The following is a 21,191-nucleotide window of genomic DNA, read 5'->3' as shown; positions in this document are numbered from 1 at the left end:
GAAGGGCTGTCAGCAAGATCTCTGCCAGTCTCCTCTGTGTCTCTATTTATACCTCGGGGCCAGGAGACAGGATGAGGCTGTCTGAACTCAAGGATAATGATCAGCAAATAATAGCCCCTCCATTTATTCTTGGCAAAGATCCCCAGAGGTTAGGTTTCCTCTAGAAAGTAGCCACTGACAGAGGGAAATTCTACTTTTTAAATTCTGTTATTTTCAAAGAAATTGACAGAAGCTTTAAATATCTTCTTGGTAGTCTTTAAGTCTCCAAAACTCACCCATAAGCAAAAAGACTACAGGCACTGCAAAAGCTGCTGACTCAAAAAATCTCAGGAGGTTAATGGAAAGGAAACACCAAAACAAAAAGAAAAACTAAAGGGGTACAAGAGCATGGATTTTTTTTTTAATCAGGAGAGAGGATGTAAAATCATCAGCCTATTCAAGTATTTTATTTTTTGCAGGGATTTTGCTTTGTGTTTTAATTTCTAATTTTTGTGGGTATATAGGTGTATATATATTTATGGCGTACATGAGATGTTTTGATACAGGATTATAATGTCTAATAATCACATTATGAAAGATGAGGTATCCATTCCCTTAAGCATTTATCCTTGTGTTACAAACAATCCAATTATACTTTGTTATTTTTAAATGTGCAATTAAATTTTTGACTAGTCACCCTGTTGTGCTATCTAATACTAGGCCTTATTCAATTATTTTGTACCCATTAACCATCCTGCCCACCCCCACCAACTACCCTGCCCAGTCCCTGGTAACCATCCTTCTACTCTCTATCTCCATGGGTTCAATTATTTTGATTTTTAGATGCCACAAATAAGTGAGAACACGCGACATTTGTCTTTCTGTGCCTGACTTGTTCACTTAATATAATGATCTCCATTTCCATCCATGTTGTTGCAAATGACTGAATAGCCTTCTTTTTTATGGCTGAATAGTACTCCATTATGCATAAGCATATTTTCTTTATCCATTCACCTGTGGATGGACAGTTAGGTGGCTTCCAAATCTTGGCTATTATGAACAATGCTGCAACAAACATGGGAGTGCAAATCTCTCTTCAATATATTGATTTCCTTTCTTTGGGGTATGTAGACAGCAGTAGGTTTGCTGGATCATATGGTAGCTCTATTTTTGGTTTTTTGAGGAATCTCCAAACTGTTCTCCATAGTGGTTGTACTAATTTACATTCCCACCAACAGTGTATGCGGTTTCCCCTCTCTCCACATCCTCACCAGCATTTATTATTGCCTGTCTTTTGGATAAAAGCCGTTTTAAGTGGGGTGAGATGATGTCTCATTGCAGTTTTGATCTGGAGCCGGTTCTGACTCCTTTAGTGGCCTTGACCCTTGAGGTCCATCAGGATGAACCCTTGTCTGGGCTTTGCTCTTTGGTAAGATTTTTCTGTAAATGTGTTCTCTTTGGAAGGACAGACATTTTCTCGGGTTTTTTTTCCCTTGGACCGCCAGCCCACGCCATCTCATTTCTCTGATGATCAGTGATGTTCAGCACCTTTTCATATATCTGTTTGCTATTTGCATGTCTTTTGAGAAATGTCTATTCAAATCTTTTGCCAATTTTTTAATCAGATTATTAGATTTTTTTCTATAGAGTTGTTTGAGCTCCTTATATATCCTGGTTATTAATCCTTGTCAGACAGGTAGTTTGCAAACATTTTCTCCCATTCTGTGGGCTGTCTCTTCACTTTGTTGATTGTTTTCTTTGCAGTGCAGGGTTTTTTATTTTTTAACATGATATGATCCCTTTTGTTCATTTTTGCTTTGGTTCCCTGTGTTTTGGGGATATTACTCAAGAAATCTTTGCCCAGACCAATGTCCTGGTGAGTTTCCCCAATATTTCTTATAGTAGTTTCATAGTTTGAGGTCTTAGATTTAATTATTTAATCCATTTTATTTGATTTTTTTGTATATGGTGAGAGATAGGGGTCTAGTTTCATTCTTCTGCATATGGATATTACATTTTCCCAGCGCTATTTATTGAAGAAACTGTCTTTTCCCCAGTGTATGTTCTTCGCACCTTTGTGAAAAATGAGTTCACTGTAGGTGGGTGGATTTGTTTCAATGTTCTCTATTCTGTTTCTTCGGTCTATGTGTCTCTTTTAATGCCTGTACCATGCTGTTTTGGTTACTGTAGCTCTGTTCAAGTATTTTAATTCTGTGATGGGGCAAGTAAAAAAAAGTCTAGTAAATACTTGGGCTTATATTTAATGGATCTAAATATATACACATACACATACACACATACACACACACACACACACACACAGAGTATAAAGCAGCTATTAACCTAAATTGCTAAAACCTCAATATGCTCCCTTTTGGGAAAAGAAGCAAAAGCTCCAATAATTAAGAGCACATGTCAGACAGACCTGAATTGATTTGCACTCCACAGCCTGCTAACTGTGAGACCCTGAGCAAGTTACTCAACCTCTCTGAGCTTCAGTTTCTTTAGCGATAAAAGGGGTTGTTGTGAGGCTTACTGAGGTGCTGCATGTAAAAGATCTCAGCACAGTGCCAGGCACGGAGAAGACATTTAGTGGTGTCAGTGTTAGTAGTAGGAGTCTTCGAATTCATTATCATCATCCTCACCATAATAGGAAAGCAAATGGATAGCAGGAATTTACGAAGAAAGGAAAAAGTCCCAGTTGCATGAAGAATCTCCTTTCTTCTATAGCTTCATCTTCTGTTTATCAGATGTATTGGTCTTTCTTTCTATAGGATCCTCAATAATAAAGATCCAAGTGTGGTCACGGAATTTACCAGAAAGGGTAACACATTTGATCAAGCTTTTCAACCAAATGGTTGAGACAGGAAGGGTTTCTCTTTCAAGCATCAGTTACCGGTAAAAACCCCAAACTCTAGTAGGAGCTGAGTTCTACAAGGTTAAATTGTTCATTGGCTTCAGGAGGCCTGAGAGACTGCTTAATCACAAGTTCCTTTCCAGAAGTCACATCAGAGAGTTCCCACTTGTTATGTCTCCTACCGTCTGGAGGGATAGAATACACACCCCAAAAGGAGACCTTTTTTGGCATTAAAAATGAAGTGCCAACCTCAATCACGAGCCCCAGTTCATGGACTTAATAGAATCCCTTACAGTACTCTGCCACCAGAGAAAACATCCTCCTCAATTTTGTTATAGGTTTTCAAGGGCTAAAAATCACACATTTAAACAGAGTGTATAGTGTGTGTGTGTGTGTGTGCGTGTATGCAGACACACACACAGCAAAAGTGGGTATGAGGATTATAAGCCATGACCCACAACTGACTCTGCCTGTTAGGTCAAGGATACTCCCAACTTGCCCAAGTCAGTTCATCTATGCCAGGGAAAAAAAACAACAAGAAGAATGAAACCCAGCCAACCTACAAGTATTAGTACCAATCATCAAGAAGATGCAAATAAACCAAATGACACATTCTACAACCTTTGTTTTTATCTGACTTTAAAATGAATAATATAGGTTGACATGGGGTCAGTTGTTTTTGTTCTTTCCTTTCACAGTTAATCAATTTTTAGCACTTTGTGGGGAGGGGGGTAAATGACAATTACAATATAATTGCATTTCATAAGCACAGATCAACTGATGATTGCTGAATTATACTTGGTAAGAAAAAGGAGCCATTCTCAGGTGAAAAACATGTTGGATAAAAAGAGGGGATAATGGTAGATAATTGGGAGTTGGCTTCTGTCTCCATATTACACGTGTGAATGTATATATACATATAAACATGTTTATGTAGCAAAGGAACTCCAATATTATGTATGTCGAGGTATAACATTCATGTGTTAATATAAGAGTGGTCTATAATGTCTATGTACAAGGAGGTTGTGTTAGTCTGTTTGTGTTGCTACATAAATATCTGAAGCTGGGTAATTTGTAAACGAAGGTGGTTTATTTGGCTCACAGTTCTGCAGGCTGTACAAGCATGGCACTCCTATCTGCTTGGCTTCTGGCAAGGCCTCAGGAAGCTCACAACCATAGAAGCAGCAGAAAGGGAAGCCAGCATATCACATGGCGAGAGAGGGAGCAAGAGAGAAAGTGAGGAGGTGCCAGGCTCTTCTAAACAACCAGATCTCATGTGAACTCACAGAGAGCTCACTCATGACCTTGAGGATAGCACCAAGCCATTCATAAGGGATCCTCTCACAACACCCAGACACCTCCCACCAGGCACCATATTGGAAGTCACATTTCAACATACGATTTGAAGGGAACAAAACATCCAAACCATATCAGATGTATCCGTGTGGCCCTGTGCATGTCTGTGGGCACGGAGCAGTTCGTGTGTGTGAACGGTACACGCATGTACTCTTGGGAAGCTTCATCCTCACAAAAGAATTTGTCTCATGAGCCCTATGTGCTGCTGACATACAGCCTTGTTTTAAGAAACATGTTTTCCATTTATATGGTTTATTATCCCCTTGTTTCCTTTCTCAAGTAAAGAAATGCTAAACCTTCAGCTCCTTCCCCACTCCCCACCAGATCACCTGCCATTGCTGGGAAAGGGCAGTTCTTCTGACTCTTGCAGAACCATGACTCAAACCATCCTCCTCTGGAGACATCCAAAGGCAGCCCTGTCCCAGGCCTGCATGACTGTCTCTATGGATCCAAATCCTTTCTCCTGAGGGCCCTTCTCTGCCCTAGTAGAGGGGAGATTTTGGTGGGAAGTCTCATGCAGGCAGCCTCCATGGGACGTGTGACATCTGCATCCAATAATGCCTTGTAATAAAGTACCTCCTGCAGCCAGGGATCAAGTCACAGCCCCTGTATTCGTGGTGGAAGTCATCTGTCTCCCTACATTACTGAGTCTCTTAAGAGGATATGGATTTAAGGTCTGACTTTTCTATAAACATGGCCCCGCTGCCCTTGAGAAAATGTGGGGAATTCTGCATCTGGTGACGGATTTGTGTCCTCTATATGCCCACTCTCCTGAAGCCAGGGGTGCAGTCCGCGTTGTCCTGATTCTCCATCTCTCCTTAGCCTGCAGAAGCTCTCCTGAGCACAGGGCAGAATGTTCTCTCCACCCTCTGCTTCCTTGGTTTCTTGAGAGACAAGGGGAAGAATGACTTTCCCACTGACAGTGTCACTACCTCTTTCCCAGCCACACTGAGTAAACATCAGCAGGGTACACTCTAGTCATGCCCTAGGTGGTTGTTCTTAAACGTCTCCACTGTTCCAGCTGCACTCCTGAATTTCTCCTAGGGCCCTCCCTCACACACTCAATCTCCCACCTTCAGCCCAGAGGCACTCCCCATGCTCAGTGGAGACCCATCATCATGAATTCTCCTGAAATCTTCTCTACTCTCACCACACACATGCCAGTCTTTTGAGTCCTATGTCCCTAGAGGTGATGGGCAATGATATGTGGCTCAGTTAACGTAATTATCACCTGATGCATTTGCTTGCTAAAAGGTTATCTTTTATCAAGAATAAAACCCAGCCGGGCGTGGTGGCTCAAGCCTGTAATCCCAGCACTTTGGGAGGCCGAGACGGGCAGATCACGAGGTCGGGAGATCGAGACTATCCCGGCTAACACAGTGAAACCCCATCTCTACTAAAAAAAATACAAAAAACTAGCCGGGTGAGGTGGCGGGAGCCTGTAGTCCCAGCTACTTGGGAGGCTGAGGCAGGAGAATGGTGTAAACCCGGGAGGCGGAGCTTGCAGTGAGCTGAGATCCGGCCACTGCACTCCAGCCTGGGCGACAGAGCGAGACTCCATCTCAACAAAAAAAAAAAAACAAACAAAAAAAAGAATAAAACCCATACAAGGTAAAATTAGAGGTGAGGTTCTAAGAATTCAGTGTAGGCCAAAAAGGAGCCATTATAGGGTACAGTAATATTTCGGTTGTCTTATGCTATCCTGTGCAAAGGGTCACCAACTCCCTCCCCAACAAAGCAGGGGGGGATAGATGACCACAGGGACATGCTTCTCCAAAAAGGTTGAGTGTTCCTGATCCTCACCCCAACCCCTGACCCCGCTCAAAACCACACATGGAGCCTCTCTCACTCCCACATGGAGGGTGGCCTTCCTCACCCTGTGGTCAGGGAGTCCAGCAGACAAACAGCACTCCAGGGGCCAGCAAGCCTCATGTGCTTCCCCCAGGGCGCCACCAAGGAGTCAGGGTACAGGAACTTGGAGGCCAAGCAATCAAAAACACTTTTGGCAGCAATACAAGGGCCATCAGGAAGCTAATTTAGATCCCGCCTGGCTGAATAGGGTCTGGAAGGAACAGAGAATAAGAAAATTATGCAGTGAATTGTCAGAAGGCAGCAAAGACCTGAGGCCTTGGTCTTAATCATATTCCATGTAAAGAAGTTCTGGCATGGTGCATGCATGAGACCTGCCAAATCTTGAGTAATGGGAACAACAAGGGAGGAAAGAAAAGGAGGGCTGAGATCAACTGATGGGGAGAGGGAAGTCAGTGTCTAGGTGGTGCCAAACATCTGGGTAAACTGCAAAATGTTTAAGCCAATAACCAGCCATTTTGTCTGTAGAATAGAAAATGTCTAGGTCACATCATTGTGATTTTGTTTTATTTTGTTCTTCAGTGTTTGTGCAGATGTTTGAACTTTCCTTGAGGGCATAACCAGGTTTGTTTATTTTCAGGTGTCTCCAGCTTCCAGCACTTAATACATCTCGGGTCCCTAGTATGTACTCTACATATGTTTAAGGAAGGAAGAGAGGGAGGGGAAAGCCACGTACAGATTATGGCAAACTCTTATATGATGACCAAAAAATGTGTTATCTAAACGGGGACGACCTTGAGAGTCAAAGGGAGTGCTAATATTGGCCCAGGAAAATCAGGTCAAATGGTCACCCTTCTTAATGACCAATTATGTATGAAGGAAAGGAGGCATTAGAAAGGAAATTTCCTTGTTATTTTCTAAACACTGTAAGTTAGATAAGCTTAGAGTGCAGATGGAACGGCAAGAAGGTCAATGCGGCTAGAGCAGAGAGAAGAAGGTAGAGAGTGAGAAAATGAAGTAGAAGGGTCAACAGGAACTTGGACTTCATTCTAGGTGTGATGTGGAACCATTAGGGTGTCGGGGGTTAACTGGGTGAGTGACAAATTTGATTTACATTTTAAAAGATCTGTCTGGGCCGCACGTGGTGGCTCATGCCTGTAATCCCAGCACTTTGGAAGGCTCAGGCATGTGGATCACCTGAGGTCAGGAGTTCAAGATCAGCCTGACCAACATGGTGAAACCCCGTCTCCACTAAAAATACAAAAAAATTAGCTGGGCATGGTGGTGCACACCTGTAATCCCAGCTACTCAGGAGGCTGAGGCAGGAGAATTGCTTGAATCCGGGAGGCGGAGGTTGCAGTGAGCCGAGATCATCCCATTGCACTCCAGCCTGGGCAACAAGAATGAGACTCTGTCTCAAAAACAAATAAATATGTCTGGCTACAGTGTGGAGAATGAGTTGGAGGGACAAGGGTAGCATCAAACCATGTGGTTGTCCAAGTGAGAGAGGATGGTGACTTGGGCTGGTGGGTAGCAGGGAGAGTGTTGCAGAGGAGGTGGAACGAAGGGGATGGTTTCGCAATAATTGGTCTAGGTTGAGTTGCAGGTCTTTGCTCATGCAATGGACATAGGTGGTAAGGTAAAGAGAGGCATCGAGGATGAGTCCTAGGTTTAGAGCCTGAGCCACCAGCTGGGTAGAAGGTGGTATCTCTTACCTACCTGGGAAAACCATGGGAGGTTGATAAGCCGGGGAGGCCTTTACTGACCTTCTTCTAAAAAAGAATTGTAGAGTTGTAACACTATCTACCAGAGCTCTGCAGTATCATGCCTTGTGTCATGGGTTAAGCCATGTCCAAAGGAAAGTCCCTGAAAGTCAGGACAGAGACCAGAGTCACAGCTTGACTCTCATAGTCCAGATGTACTGCTTGCTGATGGCTCCACTGTTGTTTCTCCAAACCTTGGATCCTAAACCCTGTGTCATGTCTAAAGACTAGGACTCCTCTTTTGCTCCACCTTCCTATATTCCGGACTTTTGGCTGCCAGTCTCTGGCCATACTCTGCCTCTGTCCCTTGCCTGACACAGACCTTCATCTACTGCAGGCCTATGGAATCAAAGAAATCCAACCTTCACAAGCCTACCAGCTCCTTCCTGTTTACATTTTTCTCCACCTTCCCAAATGTGCAGCTTGTAACCTACCTTAGGCCCTCTCTTGACCTTTCTTAGGCTAGTTTGAATCTAGAGTTTCTTCTCATGGAACTCCTGTACCAAGGTTCTGTTGGAAGTTTGGTAAGCAGTCACACTGGTGACTGTTTTCTCTGCCAAACACATTCTCTTGGTTCCTCTGCTGCTCCTAAAGCTATTATTATCCACCCATAAGGTCTATGCCAGCCACTCCATTTACAATTTCAACCTCCATCTAGCCATCCAATCCCCTGAACCTTGCCCTTTTGTTTTCTAAATGACATTCTAACTACTATATCATATATTCATCTAGTATACTATTTCTTTATTTCTGCCTCCTCCAATAGAATTTAACTTCCAAGAAAGCAGGAATTTTTGCCTGTCTTGTTTTTTTGATCACTCCTCAAGGCCCGGAACAGTGTCTGACACATAATATTATTGAATGGATCAATTAATAGGAAATTCATTGGTAGTTAAGAATCTAGTCTGTGGTCTTAGTACTAGGTTTGAATTTCAGCTTCACCTTTTACTAGCTATGTGACTTAGAGCAAGTTTATTAACTTTTTATACCTCATTTCTATCTGTAAAAACAGAAAAAAATGGCAACTACTTCACAGGATTGTGGATGAGAAAATGCATGGAATGTGCTTAGCATAGTAGCTAGAATACAGAAAGTATTGTGTGGATGGCATCTATTACCTTCAACCTTGGTGGATGAATTAGACTTTGAAATAATCAAAACGCCACCTGGACCAAAAACTGGTAAATAAAGTGGTTGTAATATGAATGATTCTCTTTTGTGGTTCATAGACCAGCTTTACAAAAACAATTCTGGAAAGAAAAAAAAAAATAGCTACATTTATGTTTTAATCAATTCCAACATGGCCACCTGGACGGGCAACACCCACTTGGCAGCATAAATTGACATATTTGTTAAACCAATAGAGTCCCAGTAGTAGAGATAAAAAGCCCTTGGAAGTCCTCTGCTGGACCTCCTGTTTTACCAACTCACTTTGTTGCTTTTCTGCCAAGAAGAACCAAGTATTCTCTGAGTATCTGGGTCAAGAGCCTCTGGAGAGAGTGTCGAAGAGGCTTTACAGAGAGGATGTCTCAGAAAGTGATACCCTGAACCAGACCATGCAGTAACCTGAGTGTCATGAAGGTCTAGAAACCCAACCTGGGGAGCAGCAATCAGACACGGGACAGCTCATTTGCAGAACAGACTTTCTGGGGCCCGGAGGAGGAGGAAGGGCAGATTCACCCTGGATGGGCTGACCACCAGCCACCACATTAGACCTCTGCGGCCTTAATTCCTCTCCCCTCTCCTTTGACACTTCAGGGAAGAGAGGGTGAGGATAAAGCAAGGCCCAGAGTGACACATTCTACCCTACCACCCTGAAAAGATACAAAGTGCAGGATTCTTCCATTCTAGTTGTGCCCACTGTCCTTCTCCAGGGCCAAGAATATTCTTCAAACTGTATTAGAGGATCAAAAAGGGACTTGGAGACTGTCCTTCCTCATTTTAGAGGGAGGGAGATGAAGCCCAGAAAGAAGGGTGTAGGGTGGCCCACCCATATCCCCTCAACTCACCCAGAAGCCTCCTGCAGACAGTTCTCATACCCACCAACGACCTCCTGCACCCTCTGCCTGAGGGTGTCCTCTGGCCCCGCAAGCATGTTCAGCCTACGGGCAGAACAGGCCAGATGTGCCTGAGAGTTAATACCCCAGAAGTGACCCTCAATCTACCAGGGAGATAATTTCAGATCCATTCCACAGAGTTTCTTAGAGGGTCCCAGCAGGACTGAGTCACAGTTTTCTGCACAAGCAAATCTGCACAGTTACATCCCCTTCATCAGCCTTCCTCCCTTCCCTTGCCCACCTCCCCACTCCTTCACCAGTCTATCATTTGGCTATTGCCGCAACATGCTATATAACCAGGGGTATGCTGGAGCCAGCAGAGACCACACCCAAGAGTCAATTGTTTAAAAAGCCAATTTTATGAGCCTGTTAAGCACAGCTCCTATTAAAAATTAAATTCTATAAACTTACAAATTATATTTAAAACAAAGATACTCACTTATCACATCCTAATTATATTTTTCTGTTGTTTATGCTTTTTATGTTATTTACGTGTCTTGTGTTACGTAGGTCAAGCATCCCTAATCTGAAAATCCAAAATCCAAAATGTGCCAAGGTTCAAAACTTTTTGGAACTGGGAAGAGATGCTCCTCAGTACACAATGCTTCCATCATATACAATTCCACATTCTGTGACATCACATTGGTAGCCAGAAGTCAGCTATAGTGGGAATATTATCACCATTTACACCATAGAAATCAGCGTCAGGGCTTGAGATACTGCCGTGTTAGAAAGTGATGGACACAATATTAGTAACATAGACTAAACTTTGTGTCATGTTTATAACCCTTACATTATAAATACCACAATGTAATAGGAAAATATTTTCTCAGTTTGTAAAAACTGTTATCTGATTCTGCAAAGAAGTCACTCACGTGATTGACAAATACATCTTAGTTGTTTCATTTTCATCATACTTGTTAACAAAAATAGCAATGAACATTCATGTCAGCCAGGAGGTTCTGCTGATTTGGGCCAGGCTTGGCTGATCTGTGCTGGACTGGTCATGCATCTGTACTCAGCTGGTGGGTCTGTGCCAGCAGGGTCCCCTGGGAGTAAGAGCGTCTAGAATGGGCTCGCCACGGTTGACTGGTTCCCCTCTAGGTGGCCTCTCACATCCACTTGTCTCCCATCTCCCTCCATCAGGCCAGCCTGGGCATATTGTCAGGGAACTCTCTAAGTACCAAGAGAGGAATCAAAAATATACAAGTGCCAGCAACTACTCCCTCCATTTGGTGCAACAAGGAAATTGTAAAAACAATAAGATATTATCTGTCACTTGTTGAGGACTTACTACATACCAAGCACAGTGCTAAGCAGTTTAAATATTTAACAGGAGATTAATTCGGGAGTTTTCTGACCTAGTTCAGGCACCAAATTTTAAAATAATAGGGAGAAATACCTTCCTATTCCAAAGAGAACTGCTAAACCAGAGGCTGTAATCATGTTTGTTTCCTTGAACCCCTTTGGCAATTTAGTGAAGACTGGGGACCTCTTCTCAGGATAATTATTTTTAATGCACACAACAAAACACATAGGATTATAAAGGACATTAAATATGTTGAAGATCATTATTAAAATAATTTAATGTTGCAATATCATAATATGCAGACTTATTAGCACAATAAAAAGATCTAAGGAAGAATCTCACAACTACCATAACGTTAAAGTTGTGATGCGCATAAATAATAGTTTCTGCAACAAGTGATATGAAAATGTGTGTGACTTCTGTTGTTGACAAAGTCACAGGCACTGCTAATACTGTGGTTTATTCCCTACATTCATAATTAAAGGAAATGGTAAGATTCAGGGGAAGTTAGAAAAAGTAAACATGTAATTTATTTCCCATCCAAGCTCGCAGATCTCCTGAATTTTATGCAATCTCTGGGGTCTGTAAACACCAGACAGATTAAGTACCCTTATGCTAGAATATTGAGGTGAGGCTTGCTAACAGGTGACTCAAAACTGGTTTAAGAGATCCTTAGTATTTTCCTTCTCTTCCTAAACAATTCAGCCCTAACATCATTAGCTGGGGTAGAGCATGTTTAGTTCTGCAGTGGGGATGGAGGAATCCACAGGGGCTCAGAGTGGGGCATCAGATTTCATGCAGAGTGAGGAAGGTGGCCCTGTAGAAGAGCCGGTGGCACCAGATATATACAAGGGCACTGATGAAATCAATATATTAGGAATAATGGAAGCCAGGTTTCTCACTGTTGGAAAAGAGAATTACAAATACAGAAAGGGGGTGATACATCATAATTTGTGATCCTAATGTCTTTTTTTTTTTTTTTTTTTAGATGGAGTTTCGTTCTTACTGCCTAGGCTGGAGTGCAATGGCGCGATCTCAGCTCACCACAACCTCTGCCTCTCGGGTTCAAGCAATTCTCCTGCCTCAACTTCCCAGGTAGCTGGGATTACAGGCATGCACCACCATGCCTGACTAATTTTGTGTTTTTAGTAGAGGCAGGATTTCTCCATGTTGGTCATGCTGGTCTCAAAATCCTGACCTCAGGTGATCCACCTGCCTCAGACTCCCAAAGTGCTGGGATTACAGACGTAAGCCATACTGTACCTGGTCCCTAATGTCTTAAAATGGAGTCACTCATGTCAAGTAACATTGAGCCAACAGTAAAGCTACCCCCTTCAAAGTGATAAATATATACGTAATAGACTGAAGTGATAACACCTGCTGCTGCACAATACCACCCAAGACCTGCAGCGAACAAATAGGAAGTGAAAGGTGGCTGAGATCATGAGAACAGACCCATCTGGAAGGATCATAAAAGCAGCCAGGGGCGGAGGTGGCAGGCACCTGTAGTCCCAGCTACTTGGGAGGCTGAGGCAGGAGAATGGCGTAAACCCGGGAGGCGGAGCTTGCAGTGAGCTGAGATCCGGCCACTGCACTCCAGCCTGGGCGACAGAGCGAGACTCTGTCTCAAAAAAAAAAAAAAAAGCAGCCAGGACCCGGCTTTCTTCAAGACATCCTTGCAGGCTCTTCCTGTGAGAACACTGAGGCCTTCTCCTGACTGGAAGCTGCCAACAGAGGCTCTGCGATAGGGATGATAGTGTAGAGAGAGAGAAAAACAACAAAGCCACACCCATGTCCCCCTCCAATCCCCACCCATCTCACCTCACTCTCCCCCTATACCATGACTAGCATCCAAAAGGACCTCCAGACCCACTTGACTTGTCTGTTAGTGTGGTGGTCTCCCAAGCCATCGCTTTTCTTCATTATCCCCCTTTTACTACTGCCTGTGTGAGTATTAACTACATGATTGATGGGCCTCACAATGTACCATGAATTTGAGCATATATAATTGGCTACTGCGTCACTGTGAAACTTCACTGACTTCTATGAGAGTTAACACACCTAAGCAGCGCCAAACTAATTAATATAACAGGGAAAAAGCTCAATGAGCCCTGGGGTTGGATTAGAACTGGAGACTTGTGTGAACTCAAAGTTTTCAATAGAGAAGTTAACGCATGTGTATATACATATGTATATACACACACACACACATATACATCCCCTAGCTCTGACCATTGAATGAGCCCAAGAACAGCAACAGCTCACTAGCAACAAGCACACCTAGCACTCAAATATTGGCTCCTAAATACTACTTTCTACTAAAACAGACCAGGGCTCCTTGGAGAAATGGCTGATTCAAGGGCTGGAGTACAGAAAGTACAGATGAGCTTAGAGCCTCTTATTGTGCCAGAAAGGCAGGAAATGCTCATAAAATGATAGGGTTCATATTCACACAAAAGGAATACAGAAGCCAGCTTGAATGGGATCCCACTGGCCAAACCAGTGACAAACTGGAGCATCAAAATAATAAGAATTTAAATTCATTCAGTATAATAGGAAAACATGAGTCTGAACAGATATAAATAAATAGGTAAGTTGAATGTTTGATACAGAATGAGATGTTTATAGAGTTTCAAAATACCTCCCCATGAAATACATATCAATTACACAGGGAAAGAGTAGCTTTACAGTGGGAAAACCTAGAAGATACCAGCTTAATCAAGTAATCAAAGCTAACACCACCAGCAGTGGCATAAAGAGACATTTGCACCACTTGATAGGATGCAATGAAAAGAACATTACCTAACCTCTGTGATAATCACTGCCAAAAACGCATAATCTGAACATAACTGTGAGGAAACATCAGACAAATCTAAACTGAGGGATGTGCTACAAAATAATCAGCCTGTAAACTTCAAAGAGTCAAGGTGATAAAAATCAAAGAATGTTTCAGACTGAAGGATACCTACGAGACATGACATCTAAATACAGTAGGTGATTCTGCAATATATCCTTTGTGCTCCAAGGATGTTATTAGGACAATTTTGCAAAACTTGAATGGGGTAGTAAGGATGAGATGATAGCAAGGTGTCAATGTTAATTTCCTGATTTTGATGATTATATTGTGGTTACACAGGAAATATCCTATACTCCCTACAGTGTTCTAGGGTGATAGAATACAGGTTAGAAATTTACTCTCAGAAGGTACAGGGGGAAACAGTTCTTTGTACTGTTTTTCCTTTTTTTTTTTTTTTTTAAGTTTGGGATTGTTTCAAAGGCTGTTTCTGTGACCTATGGTCTATCACTTACTTTTAGCCAATAAATAAGGGGAAAAAATTTGAGGGAAAATTGGAGAATAAAGATTTCTCCAAAGAGAATTGTGAGCTGGTATTTAGAGAATCCTGCTCATTTCAGTTGAGAGCAGGGACGCATGTCCCCACCTGCACACAAGCCTAGAGAATGGGTGTATCTGCCTGAAAGAGAGAGTGACATTTTGCCCCCAAGCTCGATGCCCGTGAAGGAACAGAAACTCATACAACCACTTAGCACTGCAACCAGAGCAGGGCATATAAAGCTTTGAGCACAGCCTGCCTTCCAGAGTGGGGTGAACAGAGATACAAAATACCTCCCAGAACAGTGGGCACCGTGAAAGGCAGCTATACTTGGGTCACCTTGAAAGGATTCAATCCCAAAGAATTTTCTGGTGGGCAAAGTAACCCCAGCAGCAAGAAGCATGGGCTGCAGGATGGGGGGATGAGAAGCAGGGAGAGGAGAATTGTAAGTGGTCAGCAGGAGACTATACCCCACCCCCCAAGTCAGGGAACAGGGCAGTGGGCAGTGCCTGACATTCCTTTCAGGAAAGATGATATTCTAAGAACCTATGAAAGCGCCCCAAGAGAAAGAAAGCCCGCATTTGGCTATCTGAAACCCAGGGGGTACCAGCACCAGAGAACAAATGCTGTACCATCAGACCAAAACCACAGAGAACCCGCAGCAGCAGCACAGTCATGGGCAGAAGAGGAACAAAGGAGCAAGGAAGAGAAAGCGTAGAACAAAGCATGCCCTACCCTCGCCCATAGCAAGTCCCAAGCCTGGAAGTTTTGAGTTGGAAGAAAACTCCAAATTTTAATTCATATCAGTTTTTTTTAAAACCTTAAAGCATAACTAAAATGGCTGAAAGTCACCAGACACCTGTGGACTATGCCAGGAATAGGAAAAGAGCCTGTTTAAAAAGTCATGCTGAAGAAGAAGAATGTGACTTGCTGCTTTTCCCCACCCCCTCCGGCTCATTTGATGCCCTGGTTGCACATGCATTGTCCTGTTTATTCCTCACAACACCCTAGAAATTTGGCCCCCACCATGAGTCTCTTTCATTCAGACTCATGGTGCAAGGCTATCAGCTCCCAGTCACTGCACCCAGGGTGCTGGCCTTCCAGAACAAGGCATTGCTCCTCCCCCAGCTTCACTTGGGTGGTAAACAAGTGGAGGCCCAGAGGAAAGCCACTAGGTGGGCAGCAGAAACCAATAGAGGGTAATGCAAAGCACAGTTGCAGGGAATTTGTTTTGCTTGTCGTGGCTTCACAGGAAAACCACAGCTACAGGGAGGATTAGCAATCAGAGGAGGGTGGTTCTTCCGTGCAGAGGCATTGGCAGAGAACACACTGGGAAAGCGAAAAGCCCAACAAAGAAAATGCTCACACCAGGATGTTCAAAAACTAAGATTCTGTTCGTGCATCCATTGCGGTGGTCCTTAACCTTGGCTGCACGCACCTAGGACTTTTTAAAAATCCTCATGTGTGGGCCCCAACCTCAGTGATTGCAGGCACAGGGATTTTTTTTTTTCCAAGTTCCCTAGATGACTCAAATGTAGCCCAGGTAGAGAACCATAGCTTCATTCAAGGAACTTTGCTGCCTATCAGTTTGGGGACAAAATTTAAAAAAACAATAAAAGAAAAATATTCTATATCAATTACAAATATCAACTCCAGAATAGGTTTGACTGAGCATGAGCTTCAACCCTGAAAAGTAACTAGTATGAAATTTAAACACACTAATGAATATTTAAGCATAGTCTCATTTGCTAGATATAAGTATAGCTATACAGATATAGACACAGAGATAATAATGTAGCCATATACCTTGTGCTAGTGGTAAGATATGCAATTAAAAGTGTTTTTCCTGCAGTAGAGATGATCACCAGTCCATCTTATCCACACTTACTTGCCTGGTCCTCCTTGCAAAGAAACACACACTCGGGATTTAAGAAGTCACAGAAAAGAGCAAATCCATTCGACTCACCAGAAGATTGAAATGGCAGGGGCGGGGCTGGGGGTGTGGATGGGGTTGTTTCATGTAAACCCTTCTTGAGTCAAATGAATCCCCACCCTAACAGCATTTCCATCCACTCATTAACAACACTGTTTCAATAAATATAGAAAGCAAGCAAGCAGACAAGGATTCTTTCATTTACAAGACTTTCACATTATGTAACTCCGATGGCACTTTCAACTTCCATCCCTGTTTTCAGATTATTTTTAATATTTTCCCGTCACTCACATGAAAAGAAACAGATCTGATCCCTCTGCTTGGAAGTCAGGGTCCTTCACAATCTGTTTCCGTCCTAACTTTTACCCTTATTTCCCTCTCTCCATGCTTCTCTAGAACAAATTATCTTTCACTAAGCTAGGAAGTCCACTCACTATCCCAAAACTTTCTAAAGCCACCTTTTTCTCTTCCATATCTTTTTTCTTCATTAAAAAGTATTCATTCAGGCCAGGTGCGGTGGCTCACGCCTGTAATTCCAGCACTTTGGGAGGCCGAGGTGGGTGGATCACGGGGTCAAAAGATTGAAACCATCCTGGCCAACATGGTGAAACCCCCTCTACTAAAAATACAAAAATTAGCTGGGCGTGGTGGCACGTGCCTGTAGTCCCAGCTACTTGGGAGGCTGAGGCAGGAGAATCGGTTGAACCCAGGAGGTAGAGGTTGCAGTGAGCCAAGATCATGCCACTGCACTCCAGCCTGGCAACAGAGTAACACTCCATCTCAAAAAAAAAAAGTATCCATTCAAAAAGTATTTATTGGCTATTTTTCCTAGTTAGGACAATAATTAGTATTTAGTCCTCATTAAAACAATAATATATTTAAATAAACACATATAATTGTCTTTTCCACAAATAAAAAGAAAATGCCACCCATATCATCAAGTACCGTGATAGACCGATGACACCAATGGCTCCGATCTTTTATCCCTCTCTGGATCCTCAGGCTTTATAATGTGACTTGGCAGCTTCACCTATCAAAACGTAGGGTATCTATCCCCACTCTTTGACTCTCAGTTTGCAACTTGCTTTGGCCAGTGGGCAAGTTCGACAGAAGCCAAAGTGTAAAAGGAAGCACTCAAGTGTTTCTACTTTTGCTCGTCTGTGATTGCTACGTGAACGTGCCCAAGCTAGCCTACCGGAGGACAAGCAACACATGGCCCAGTGACTCTGCCCTACTCATCAGCCAGTCAACTGCCAGACTCATTTGAAGCCAGAAGAACCTCCAGCTGAGTCTATCCTAAGTCAGCCAATCCTGGCTACTATCAGGCATACTAATGGGCCCAATCAAGACCAGAAGATCTTCCTAGACAGGCCAACGTAAAGTGCCCTCCTGAGACCATAGCCTTAGTAAATACTCATTGCTTTCAGTCACTGCATTTCTGGGTGGTTTGTTACACAGTATTATTGTGGTAATAGATAAATGATACAAGTGTTAAAATAACTGTATAGCAATAATTTAGATGAGGTAAAAACAACTGGACAAAGACTAGATTACAAGGTCTAGTAGTAGGACAGAAACTATGTTGGGTGATTCACGACTGTGTCCCGTTTGCACAGCACAGGGACAGTCACAGGTGCTCAATAACATACGCTGCCGGATGAAGGAAACATCTGGTCATGACAGATCCTGGGCTGCAACAGTCCTCAGAATGGATCATTAAATCATTAACTTCCAAACTTTTACAAATATAACTGACCGACTGCTATCATTTACTTACCTTTTTTCTTTTCCAAGTCAAAATCCTTAGCCAGTACACATAAACCACACAAGGAAAAAAATGTTTCTGTAAATGGCTTCCCCAAACACTCAGATGGCTCCTTGCCCCCTCACAGAAAGCCATTTCTCTGCAGCTGCCAGGTTACTTCTGCAAGAGCTCAAGCCTAGCCAGTTACAGTAGCTGGTGTAAAAGCTAATCTTAGAAAACACACATCATTTCTCCAACCCGGTAATTAAGACCAGAAATCTGTAACCGAGACATTCATAAAACTGGGGTTTCCAAGTGCCAGCTTTCCCTTAGAGTTCTCCAGAATGGGTCAGACTGGGAGAAGCCTGCCCAAAACAATTTGATGGGCAGGAGAATGGGTTCTGGATGGGCAAAGGCCAGTGGGAACAGGCCCAATCCAGTACCTTTCAAAGTCTCCTCTCCTTCTAGCTTCATGCCTCAGTACTTCTCTGTCCACCTTTGACCACTATTCAAGTGCCAGAGCTAACCAACCATTAACAAATCTACAATAAAAGAATAAACTTCTGTGGGCAAGATTAGTAATGTGTTGGTATTTTGGAGCTCTGCCTTTATTAATGTCTCCACTGGCCAGTTGTAAACAAGAAGGCTTTTAACTTCTCAGAAGGACATTGCTATTTCCCCCATTTTATCTTTCACAGAAGGGACCAGTTTCAACCAACTTTTTCCAGTCCTGACACTTGGATTCAAGTCAGAGACAGTTATTAAACCCTAGCCACTGCTTATTACTGAGTCCTGATTTATTCAAGTGCTTATTTACACATAGGACCGGGAACGTACAGCCTCTCCTTTTCAAAATGCAAACTTTACTTCCGACTCCAGGCCTTGCAATTTATCTGGACGAAGTGCTGATATTGGCAGGGTACCCTTGAATACACTTTAGGAGTCTGTTTCTTTGATATAGCCAAGAGGGTAAAACTGCCATATCCACAGATGTCTTCAATTGCTGGGATATTCTCTTCCCACCGTGGAGACTTTTTCAATCTCTTTAATACTAGGGAGGAGCCAGGTTGCTATTTTGGGTTTAACTATGAAATATTTATTGGGCTCTAATTTACCAAGAGTTATTTGAAACTCCAGAGCCTTAGGAATTCGATTTTATTTTTTTACAATAAAAATGAGCCTAGAAACTGATCAAGTAACAGTAGGAGAAAGAGGAAAGGCCAATCTGATTTGAAAAGGATTGGCAGACCAAGAGACTTGGATTATAAACACCTAGAGGACAGGAAGGACAGCCTTTGAGTGTTGCAAATGCTTCTGTGGGTACAGAATGAGAATGCTACACAATACCTTACAGATCATATATTGCAAACTTTGCACTTTATATGAGGAAGCTGAGGTCCAGAGAGTGTAAGTGACCTACCTGAGATCACACAGCTAGTCAATAGCAGAATCAGAATTGATTTCTGTTTTCACTCTTTTGAAAGTTACAGGAAATGACCATGAACACCATCTGTAATGACAGGGCAGTATAAAGAACTTGGTGCTATAGCTACACATACATCAGAGGGAAGGGTCTCTGATCTTCCTGCCTCCACTCCGGGCCCAAGCTCAGCACACTCATGTCAGTAACATTTCCCATTGTACATAAGCTCTCAAAAGTGGAGAATCTATTGTTTAGAGAAAGCTTTCTAAAACTCAGAACTATTGACATTTTGGTGCAGGAAGTTCTTTGTTGGGGGATTCTTTTTTCACAGAATTCTTGGTTCCTACACACTAGGTGCCAGTAGCATCTAGTTGGTTCTCCAGACATTGCCAAATGTCCCCTGGGTTGCAAAATTACCCTAGTTTAGAACATTGATTGAAAGCAAAGTTCATCTGATACCAACTCAAGACTCTACATAAGCACCATTGAGCTGCATGATTATTTGTCATAACGGTGAGAAAGGTGGAAGACCTAGAGATTTAAAGAGAAATAATGGATATCTGTTTAATTCATTGTTGTATTCTCTAGCACCTAGCACATTCATTAGTACAAAAAAAGTTGCCCTCTATCTTCTTAGAAATTAACATAACTAAAACATCATTTATTACTAATAAGTGTTAATTTATTAATTCATAAAAGTTTGAATGCTTTGGGTTTGCAATCAAATAACTTTCTTTCATGTTTATTCTAGTATACAATAGGTATTCTTTCCCTAATGATCATTGTAGTCCTTCTTTTAAAAATTCACAGCCTGAAGAGTACACAAAGGACACAAATGTAGAATAAAAAGAACTCCCCCAAATAAAAAAGTTAATTTAAAAAAACAAACCTCATTCACATTTGATGCTTTACCAAATTTAAATTCATCCTGATGAATGCACAAACATCCCAAGGTGGATTCGCCTGGATTAGCACAATCAGATTGCTTTCCTAGCACCCAGCAGTGGCTAGTGGAGAAGAAAGTGCTTCGGTGAGGTAGGCAAGAGCAATAGGCCCTCAGTGCTCAGCAATCCCAGTTTCATTTCATGGCAAACTCTCATTCTGAAGCAATTCCAAAGGTCTAGGGAATGTAGCAATTTGTAATTTTGTTAAGGTACTAGGTTCCATTGTTCTCTACTTGCCGAAGATGTGTACAAAGTAGCTCTGACAAATTATTTGTTGTTGTTGTTGTTGTCTTTGAGACAGCCTTGCCCAGGCTAGAGTGCAGTGGTGCAATTTCAGCTCACTGCAACCTCTGCCTCCCGGGTTCAAGTGATTCTCGTGCCTCAAGCCTCCCAAGTAGCTGGGATTACAGGCATGCAACATAATGCCTAGCTGATTTTTGTATTTTTCGTAGAGACAGGGTTTCACCATGTTTGCCAGGCTGGTCTCAAACTCCTGGCCTCAAGTGATCTGCCCATCTTGGCCTCCCAAAGTGCTGGGATTACAGGCATGAACCACCATGACTGGCCTGACAAACGATCTTTTAAAATTTGTTTCTGTGTAAAACATAGCCATCAAATGAGGGATAAAACTTCAGGGGAAGTTGGAAAGGTAGTGAACTGTAGTTAATGAGCAAAATGAAGGTAA

The 21,191-nt window shown here is 42.6% G+C and overlaps 1 long non-coding RNA gene across 2 annotated transcripts; it reads right to left on the bottom strand.

Moving 5' to 3' along the window:
- Nucleotides 1-378: 378 nt before the first annotated feature.
- LOC141407137 (uncharacterized) lies at nucleotides 379-20,592 on the bottom strand. 2 transcript variants are annotated; one of them, XR_012414526.1, is made up of 3 exons: nucleotides 20,452-20,592; nucleotides 19,560-19,649; nucleotides 1,907-2,190 (listed from the first exon to the last, which is right to left on the bottom strand). It is a non-coding gene; the product is annotated as an uncharacterized lncRNA (long non-coding RNA). The 2 variants fall into 2 exon arrangements; XR_012414527.1 differs by lacking the exons at nucleotides 19,560-19,649; nucleotides 20,452-20,592 and adding an exon at nucleotides 18,173-18,490 and having other exon boundaries at nucleotides 379-2,190.
- Between the last annotated feature and the right edge of the window lie 599 nt (nucleotides 20,593-21,191).

This window comes from Macaca fascicularis, chromosome 6 (genome assembly GCF_037993035.2).
Source record: "Macaca fascicularis isolate 582-1 chromosome 6, T2T-MFA8v1.1".
Lineage (NCBI taxonomy): Eukaryota > Metazoa > Chordata > Mammalia > Primates > Cercopithecidae > Macaca > Macaca fascicularis.
This window is presented reverse-complemented; position numbering and strand designations above follow the sequence as displayed.